We start from the raw sequence: 10,374 nt of genomic DNA, 5'->3' as shown, positions 1-10,374 counted from the left end.
CAAACCTGTCTCCAAACCTGTCTCTCAGTTATCCATCTATTTTCCCTCCCATCCTTTCCTCTCCCATCCCTGTTAACCAACAAAGAAAATTGCTTTCCCTGTGTTAACCTTTCCTTGACATTTTGCAATAATGGACTCATACAATATTTGTGATTGACTTATTTCCCTCAGCATGATGTTCTCCAAGTTCATAAACATTATGAGGTGATTCACTGATTCTTCATTATTCTTTAACGTTGCACATTTTGTGTATGTACTACAGTTTGGTTATCCATTCATCTGTTGATGGGCACTTAGGTTCTTTCTGTCTGTTTGTGACTGTACATAGTGCTGCAATGAACATGTGCATATATCTATTCGTGTCTCAGGTCTCACTGCTTTACAATATATTCCTAATAGTGGGATTGCTGGATCAAATGTATTTCTACTTTCAACTTTTTAAGGAAGCGCCATACCGTTTTCCACAGTTGTATCATTTTATATTCCCACCGGCAGTGTATGAGAGTTCGAATCTCTCCACACCCTCATCAACATTTGTTTTCTGCTTTGATGTCTTTGTAAAATGCGTAACCTTAATTCTGTGTCTATAAAACTATTTTCATTCATTTAGAAACCTGTCAAAATTCATTATAATAAACATTAACATTTTAAGTAATATTTTCTTCCAATATAGATCCCAGCCCTTTTTTTTTCTGTGATCACATTTATTTTTCTTCTCAGGAAAATGGATTTCCTACCCCATACAAGATGTTTATAGTAATGTGTTATATTTTTTAATCATGTATTTAATTGCAGTTATGAGCTAATATAATGCTTTATATTTCCCTATTTTGTTTCATTAAACTCACTGTAAAATAGAGCCTGAGAGTTTTTCTATATTTGAGTATTTCCATATATTTCACCATTGATAAATTAAATGGCTTTTTAAAAGTCAAAAAGTAAAAAGTGCATCTAAGGAGACAGCAACTCTCTCCTAGTTCTCTTTCCTAATAGGTCCCTGTCCTCTAACCAAGTCCAATTATTTGTAAGGTAATAATATCCTTTTGCTACTGTGTGTGTGGTCTATTGACTAACAGCATTGCTATCTCCTGGGAGCTTAGTGAAAACCCCAAATCTTAAGCCCCTTCCAGAACTGACTGAATGAGAATCTGCAGTTTCCAGGTGCATCCCATGCTCATTAAAGTTTGAGGAGTTCCGGGTCAGGAGTGATGAGGATGAGCACCTGCAAGGTTCTTCTACTCTTTTGTTGTTTCTGATTTGTTGAACCCCATTTTAACCTGTCCTCAAAGATTCAAAACTATTATTATGCCTTTCTGCCCAGGCTGGATTAGTTTTTTGTTTTTCCCTTAGCTGACTGGTGGCCAATAGTACTGTATGACTTAATCTTGACTAAATCAAGATAGAATTGAAATTTTCCTGGAAAATTTAAAGGTAGAAAAAATAATCACAGACAATTGGTTAAATATACCTGTCAAAACTAGATAGATATATTGTTCAAATGAATGATTCCTTTTTTTTTTTTTAATCCACCAGAGCATATGAAACAAAAACATAGATTTACTGATATACCAGTTAAACACTCTACTACTAGCTAAAAGGTTGGCAGTTCAAACCTTCCCAGAGATGCCTTGGAAGACAGGCTTGGCAATCTGTTTCTGAAAGGTCACGTCCTTGACAACCCTCTGGAGCAGTTCTACTCTGCACTTGTGGGGTCATCATGAATCACAATCAACTACATGGCAACTAACAACATCAACAAGTTTATGGATGACAGTTTATGTTGTTAGTGGTGTGTGTGTATGTGTGTGAAGGTAGGTTTAATCAAAACTACACTTGAAAAAACTGGGTATGTGAATTAGAAAAATTCAGAAACATAACATGACACTTTTTGACTATTTAAATGTCTGGTCAAATAGAAATAAAATTAAAATAATATAAATAAAATTAAAATAACAAAATTAATAAAAGAGCAAATGGAAATATTTTTCTCTTGGCAATCAATATTAGTAAAGTAATTTCTTCAGTCCTTGCAGGAATTTTACTATGTCCCCACCTGTAAACAGATTAACAGACAAAACAAAGTGTTATTGTTCTCCTATGAGCCCAGTAGGAGCTCTGGTAGCATAGTGCCTAAAGTTCTTGACTGCTAACCAGAAGGCTGGCAGTTCAAACCCACCAGCCACTCCTCGGAAGGAAGGTTGGGCAATCTACTTTCGTAGTGATACTGCCTAGGAAACCCAAGAAGGGGTCACTATGAGTCAGGTCCCACTCGATGGCACATAACAACAACAACAACAACATGAGCTCAGTAAAAACAATCATTCTACTCATTTAACCTGTGAGAAATAGATAAGTAAAAGCCCCTCAAGTAAAAATTTCCACTGATTGTTAAATCTTTTCTGAGAAGAATTCTTGTGAACATTTCAAGAAGTTGGATTTCAGGAAGATAATGAACCAATTTCTGGCACATTAAGATGACCGGAAATTCTATGGCATTCTGTCTTTCAAGAGGTTGTTGTTGTTAGGCGCTGTCAAATCGGCTCTGACCCATAGTGACCTATGTACAACAGAGTGAAGAACTGCTGGGTCCTGAGCTTTGCTCACAATCATTGTTTGAGGACATTCTTGGCAGCCACTGGCTAATCCTTCTTGTTGACAGTCTTCCTCTTTTTCTCTGACCTTCTGCTTTACCAAGCATGATGGTCTCTTTCCTGATAATGTCTCCTAATTATGTGAAGCAAAATCTCTCCACCCTCACTTCTAAGAAACATTCTTACTGTACTTCTTCCAAGATAGATTTGTTCCTTCTTCTGTCTGTCCATGGTATACTCAATATTCTTAGCCAGCACCATAATTCTAAGTCATCAATTCTTCTTCAGTTTTTCGTATTCATTATCCAGCTTTTGCATATATATGAGGTGACTGAAAATATCCTGGCTTGGATGAGGCACATCTTAGTCCTCAAAGAGACTTTGCTTTTTAGAAGGTCTTTTGCACCAGATTTGCCCAATGCAATGCATCATTTGATTTCTTGATTGCTGCTTTTCTGGACTTTCAACAGGTTGTTGTTGTTGTTATGTGCTGTCGAGTCGGACCTGACTCATAGCAACCCCTCCTTGGGTTTCTGAGGCGGTATCACTACGGAAGTAGATTGCCCAACCTTCCTTCTGAGGAGTGGCTGGTGGGTTTGAACCGCCAGCCTTCTGGTTAGCAGGGTCTGATATCATTCTTTTTGCAACTGGGCTGGTTTTTGTAACCAAGAGAAGTGGCATGTGACTCCCAAGGTTAGGTACAAAGAAACCATGCAATTCTTGCCTTGCCTCTTAGAACCCATGCTGTTTGGTCACTTCTTACTGGGTCACCCCTCTCAAAACCAGTAACCATGCTGTAAACAGCCCAGGCAAGGCACATAGAAAAGGCCCTGTTCATTTTTCTCCAGTTGACAGCCCCAGCTGAACTGCCTGTGAGTAAGATATTTTGGATGCATGTCTAGGTCAGTCAAGTCTTCAGTTGACTGGAGTCCCAGCCAACATCTGATTGCAGCTGAATTCCTCACCACAAAATTATAGCCAGAAAAAAAATGCCTGTGTTAAGTGAGGTCATTTGATTTGAAGCAATAAAAATAGAAACACCAACAAATACCCAGGATCCCTGTACATAAAGAGAGTGTTTTCCTTTCCTTCATTCTATGTTTCCCATTGCCCTGAATATTTATTCAACACTAATATTAACCATGGGAGCTCTGGTAGTGTAGTGCCTAAGGCACTTGATTGCTAACCAAAAGGCTGGTGGTTCAAACCCACCAGCCACTCCTTGGAAGCAAGGTTGGGCAATCTGCTTCCTTAGTGATACCACCTCGGAAACCCAAGGAGGGGTCACTGTGAGTTGGGTCAGACTCGACGGCAAATAAGAAGAACAACAACATTAACCGTAGGTCCCTGGGTTATGTAAAGTTTGCAATCAGCTGTTAACTTAAAGATTGACTGTTTGAACCCACCCAACTGCTTCTCAGAAGAAAGGCCTGGCAATGTGCTTCTATGAAGGTTGCAGCCAAGACAACCTGATGGATAAGTGCTGCTCTGTAACACTTGGGGTTTCCATGAGGAGGAATCAGCTCCATGTCAATGGGCTTGGTTCTTTGGATTTCAATATTAACCATGACCTTGTTTGGTCATAAATAACTCCATGTTCTTAAGTAGCTAAGATGTCATTTGCCTAATTTTATTTTGTTTTCCAAAACTTTATAAACTCAATTGACTTCATAAACTGCACAATAACGAAAATGAATTTAGAGAACATTGCTGCTAAAGGCAGAATTGGATTTGAGAAGGAAGGCAATAGGCTGTAGGTACTTGAACTCATTAAAAGACTTCTTGTTGTTATGTGCTGTCGAGTCAGACCCGACTCATAGCGACCCCTCCTTGGGTTTCCGAGGCAGTATCACTACGGAAAGGCTAGGTAAAGTTAACAAGGAAATTGTTTAAAAGGCAAGCAAAAACTGACCAGTCATAGACTAAAACATTGTTTGCTACTATTGTTGAAGGATCTTCTAAGTATGACATTGTCCCACAACTTGGTCCAGAGCAACAGTGTTTCCTTAAGACTTTTATTCATTTTTGTGAAAGCAGGTATAATACTGTCAGCTACAAAATTGTGTTGATCACAAATCATGGATGAAGGAATTCCTAATTTAAAATTAAAGTTTGTTGCCTGAGTGGTAGGTTAGTAGTTTACTTTCAGGTTTTACTTAGGAATTCTGACTGATGGTGACTTCTAAGGCACTAAATCTTTATAGAAGTAGATGAAATATCAGAAGACCTCAACTATTTTATACTAGTTTTAGCCGGTGTCTACATCTATCTTTCCTGCCCCCGGAAGCCATTTTCATCTGTCTACTGCACTATCTAAACAAAGTTATACCAGAGTCTTAAATCTTAGTTTCTTCTTTTGGTCCTCATCTAGGCCACTTTTTGGTATATTCAAATGGGGCATAAGAATCCCAAATAGTGAGAATAGATATGTGCCTTTTTAAACCTGGGAGATGAGGGGATTTTAGGTTGTTATGATGACATTATAGCAAAGAGATTCAAAAATCACTGATTTCTACTGTGACTCTATGCCTTCTTGCCTCCATGGAGGTCCCATGAGATTTACACACTTAGGGACAATGACGAATGGGAGTAACCAAGTCATTATGTTACTCTTGGCTGGACTACTGCCTGATACCCTGATAAGAATGCTCCATGAAATTGGACTGTGCTAGCTGAGGCTTAAGCAGACCTCTTTTTCCCCCTTAAGTCTCTTAGTCTGTTGCCAGTTCCAAGTAACACAAGCTCTCCAGTGCCCAAGTGCTGTTTAAAAAGAGGAAACATGAAGCATAGTGACTAGGCTGCTAGGTCAAATTTCCCATCATGCTGCATATAGGCAAGAAAGTAGAAAGAGGCAGCATGAGAGCGATATGGAGGTGCAGGTTAACTTACATGTTTAACCACTTATACGCTGGAAGTCCAAGACCATGGGTTGGCTCCATACATTCAATCAGAGTAGCCATGCCAACTGGTGAAATTGTCTCCATTGTATTAGCTACTCCAATCTTGTTATCACCTCCACCTCCACACAGGATAGCAACAAAGTAACCAGAAGAAAATGGGGAAAAAGAAGCTTAGGTTAGCTCAGGTTAGGAAAGATTTTCCTCCCTCGAAACCTGTGAAGTAAGAATTAGTATATTGATCGTCATCATCATCTGATAAATTAAGATAATATCTGTATGCAATAGTTGTGAAAATTAGCTTTGTAGAGGAGTTAATATCTGTGACTATTTGAATTCCAGAAATAATTCAATTTAATTGTTGACTCAATGGTAAAAGCCAAATCATGCTTGCTTTGCTGAACAGCATGATGGACATCATTAATGTCAGTGAATTGTGCTTGGAAAGCTTATTGAAATTTAAAATGTTTTTATTTTTATTTCACTTTATTTACCTATATATTTGCCACAATATAAAATTTTTTTTTAAATCATGTTCTTTTTTTTTTAATTTATTTTAAAGAAAGTTTTAAAAAGCGCTTATTTAAATGGGTCATTGTATCATGGATTATTGATTTTACTGATAACACAGACATTAGAAGACTGGTGTTCCTAAAGGGATATTATCTTCCAGTGCTTTGTGATCTGTATTTTCATTGTCCCTTAACATTTCTGACTTTGCAATTGATATTCCATGTTTTCACTTCTGTCACTGCACTACTTTTTTTCTTGATTAATTTTTAAATTAATATATTAGATCCCATTAGAGTGAGGGACAAAGAAGTTTTACTCTTTTTACTTTGATTTATTTCAAACTTATTTTCCCTGTTGCTTTGCTATCATGAAACATAGGGCAAAGCTCTTTGGCTATTCCTTGCCTATCACTCTCATCATCAAAATGAAGAGTCAAAAGTGCATTGTTTCAAAATATTTATTTAAGGCTTCTTGTAGACATACTGGGCCAGATCCAGTGTTAGTGCTGAAAAGATGACTAAATTTGTCTTTGATTCTATGCTAATAGCAAAGATCTGAAGGCAGGATAATGCTTCTCTCAAAATCCCACTCAGGGAAATATAAATGCACACAGAATGTCTTCCTTTTATATATTTTAATACAAATATATGATGGTGAAGACTAGCTGTATTATTTTACAGTTTGTATTCATTTGTTTTATTTACCTAGTCACTCACTCTACATCTGTTTGTTTATTTACCCATTCTACATCTGAAAAAAAAAAATTAAGGTATTTTTAAAATATGAATAAACATACAACAGGTGAGTTAAAAATAACCAGAAAAATAGATCATTATCCATGTGGGGGAAGGGAAATCAAGGTTAGTTAAAAGTTAAAACACACACACACACACACACACACACACAACATTTTCAGAGGATGAAAATGAATTATCATTAATTGGACTCAACAAATTTTGATCCAAATCCTTATGTTTTGGCCGGGATGTTAATAGCAGATGATCTTGCATTTTAATTTCACTGGGGAGGGAAGCAATCAGAAGAGAACTTCCCCCAGCCTCTCACTGCTCATTGCTTTTGTCTCTGTGCCTCCCCTCGCTTCACAATGGACTATCAGTCCCTGCTCTCATTGAAGGGTAATCATTCCACTTGTGGACTGAATTCCATCCTCTTTAATCTACTGAGGACTTTGTTCCTGCAATTATCATCTTTTTCCTGCATCTTCAATTATTTGTCCCTCACTACCGATTACTTCTATTACATGCAAAAATTATATAATAACTCCATTTTAAAAAATCTCAACAACCTCTTTGAAGCCTACCTACATTCCCCTTCAGCCAACAACCTTATTACTTTACTTCCTATTATAGCAAAAGTAATGGGCAGTGCTGATTATAATCTCTATTGAAATTTGCACTAACTTATAAATTGAACCACCTTTCCTGTCTCAGTTCCAAACCTGTTGAGGAAAAAGCAGAGGACTTAGGGCAATTGAGATTACTGGACAAAAGGATATAGATAGCTTAGGTCTTCTAGTGAGGAGTTTGGCTAATATTTACCTACCTATGGAATATGCTGACACCCTAAGTCATTGGCACAATTGGATAAATATGGGCCTCCTGGTAGAGAAGATCCCATTTACCTCCAGAGAGCAGAGAAGAGTGGATGTACTCTGTATGGAAATACCCAGAGACAAGGAGAAAGAAACTGTGACACACTATCTTGGTTCTCTCTCCCCAATTCAGCATCAGGAAAATCCCTCCATCTTTCCTGGAGAGGAACAATTAGGAGACAGAGAGGAGCTAGAATGTTAACTCTAGTGGAGGTTTTACCACATATAGACATGAAGCAAAGGGAAGGAGGCTCTTCCTAAAACTCACTGTATCCACTTCCTCTAATGTCTTTTGAATAAGATCTAATCAGGCTTTCACCATGTCTGTCTATTAACACTTCTCTTATCAAGGTCACCAGTGACTGCCCAGTTGCCAATAGAAGCTCTCCACCAACACCGGGGAGCTACACTGGAGTTATAGTGATATATACTGCTTAGGCATAGAAAGGGCCTGAGACAAGCCCCAACCTAGGTCTTCTTCATTCTGGTGATGTGTGGAATGTGGAATCTTTGTGGGTCAAGGAGGATTTGAAAAATAACTCAGAATTAAGAGACAGCATGCCTACTGGGGGTTGGAATGGAGCAAGGGTAGGAAACCTCATAGTTAGATTCTTGAGTGGCTAGGCCAAGATCTAGATGTGATGGATACATTTGGGTCTCTGAAGGTCAGAAAGAGAGGTAGGAGGGGAGCTCAGACAGTAGGGGGAGATGGCCATGTTCACCAGAAACAATCACCACACATTCTTGCTGGACTGAAAGAACAGACCAAGAGCCAAAGACACTCAAGCAACATCTCTAGCAGGTACAGAGGCTAGCTGGAGACAAAAAAAGAGACATGAAGAGCAGAAGGATGTAAGTGTTGGCCTATTCCCAGACAGATGGCAGTGGTGTTTCAGTGGTAGAATTCCTGCCTTCCATGTGTGAAACCCATGTTTGATTCCTGATCAGTGCAGCTCAAGCATGACCACTCCCTATTGTGGAGGCTTATGTGTTGCCATGATACTGAGCAGGCTTCAACAGCTTCCATACTAAGATTAGAAAGAAAGATCTGGCGATATACTTCCAAAAAATCAGTCAATGAAAACTCCATGGATCACAATAGTCTCATCCCATTGGGATTGGGCTCACCTTGAGTTGGGAGCCAACAACAGTTGGCAGCTAACAACAATATACTCAGACACCATTGTGGGAAAAAGGCAAGGGTGGGAACTTCTGGATATGGGTGTAACTATTTTCTATAAGGGAGCTCTGGTGGCATAGTGCCTAAGGTACTTGACTGCTAACCAGAAGGCTGGTGGTTCAAACCCACCAGCCACTCCTCGGAAAGAAGATTAGGAAATCTACTTTCATAGAGATACCACCTCAGAAACCCAAGGAGGGGTTGCTACGAATCAAATTGACTCAATGGCAGTGAGTTTGTTTATTTGGTTTATTTTTGGTTTACTTTCTATAAGGAGCTTAAACTTTGAGTGGACTGTTTACCTAAGAAAGATTGTTTTAAACTAGAAGAAATTGGATTACCTCAAATTTTCACATTAAAGTTTGTTTGACCATCAGACTATAATAGGTGCTCAAGAGCAAATCAGCTCTTTGTACAAAATACTCTTCTGTACATTTTTGTGGAAGTATATTTTGAGCTAAACTGAAATGACGTGCCTATATGCGAAGTTTGGAGGTCTTGTGGTCAAAGGTATTTGACGGCTAACCAGGAGGTTGGCATTTCAAACCCACCAGCCACTCCACAGAAAGAAGACTGGGAAATCTACTTCTGTAAAGATTTACTACCTGAGAAACCCAAAGAGAGTTGCTTTGAGTGGGAATAGACTCAATGGCAGTGTTTTTTTTTGTTTGTTTTAATTGTGAAGTTTGCTCCTATATGTAAAGTTGTTTCAGAAAGTAATCCTATCATTTACTAATCACACTGCTTCATTTTCACACCCAATATGGACAACTGAGATGTTGTAGCATCTCATACACAAATGCAAGGTTAATTAGTGATGAAAAGCCCAGGAAATACTACTTTTAGCAGAAAACAACTTGCACTAGATAGTAGATACCTCTGGTGTAGTGGTCAAGACATTTGGCTGCTAACCAAAATTTTGGTGGTTCAAATCCACCAGCTACTCCGCAGAAGAAAGATAAGGTGATCTGTTTCCATAAAAATTTATAGCCTTGGAAACCCAGTGGGGGTCTTTGTGAACTGATTTGACTCGATGGCAGTGAGTAAAATAATTCCATAGATAATATTTTTAGTCTTATACCATCAACTGCTTATTTAGGGATCTGACATGGGAATTTTGATGTGTCCACATTATGATTAAGAGGATCAGGCATCCTCTATTAAGGGGGAAGCCTTACTTTTGAGCTGCTTGTTGGACATTGATAGACATTCTGAGTATGTTCTGCATGGGAACAACTAATGAGCACTTGCCTGGCTTCCTGCTCTTGCAGGAGTGCTGCTTTCTCTCAGGAGAGATGTCTCTGTTGCCAGGAAACTCCTGCTGGTGTTTTCCCCAGGACTGGCCTCTGGAATAATTGGACTGTGTCCTACAGGGGAAGGGATAAAGGCAAAATTATTGCCCTGTTGAGAGTTAAATTATGCATAGAAGGCAAAGGGGCTTCCAGAAACGTAACTTAAAACAATGTGCCATAATTACTAAAATCTGTATTTTTACACAAATAATGCATGCATTATACATTTTTTTTTTCAAACCATGCCACCTCCCTGTGCCATCAACATGCAAAAAAAAAAATAAGGAAA

The sequence above is a fragment of the Orycteropus afer genome, unplaced genomic scaffold (genome assembly GCF_000298275.1).
Source record: "Orycteropus afer afer isolate SDZICR_OR568_19922 unplaced genomic scaffold, OryAfe1.0 scaffold00378, whole genome shotgun sequence".
NCBI classification, from domain to species: domain Eukaryota; kingdom Metazoa; phylum Chordata; class Mammalia; order Tubulidentata; family Orycteropodidae; genus Orycteropus; species Orycteropus afer.
The sequence above is the reverse complement of the archived record's forward strand: the minus strand, read 5'-3'. Positions refer to the sequence as shown.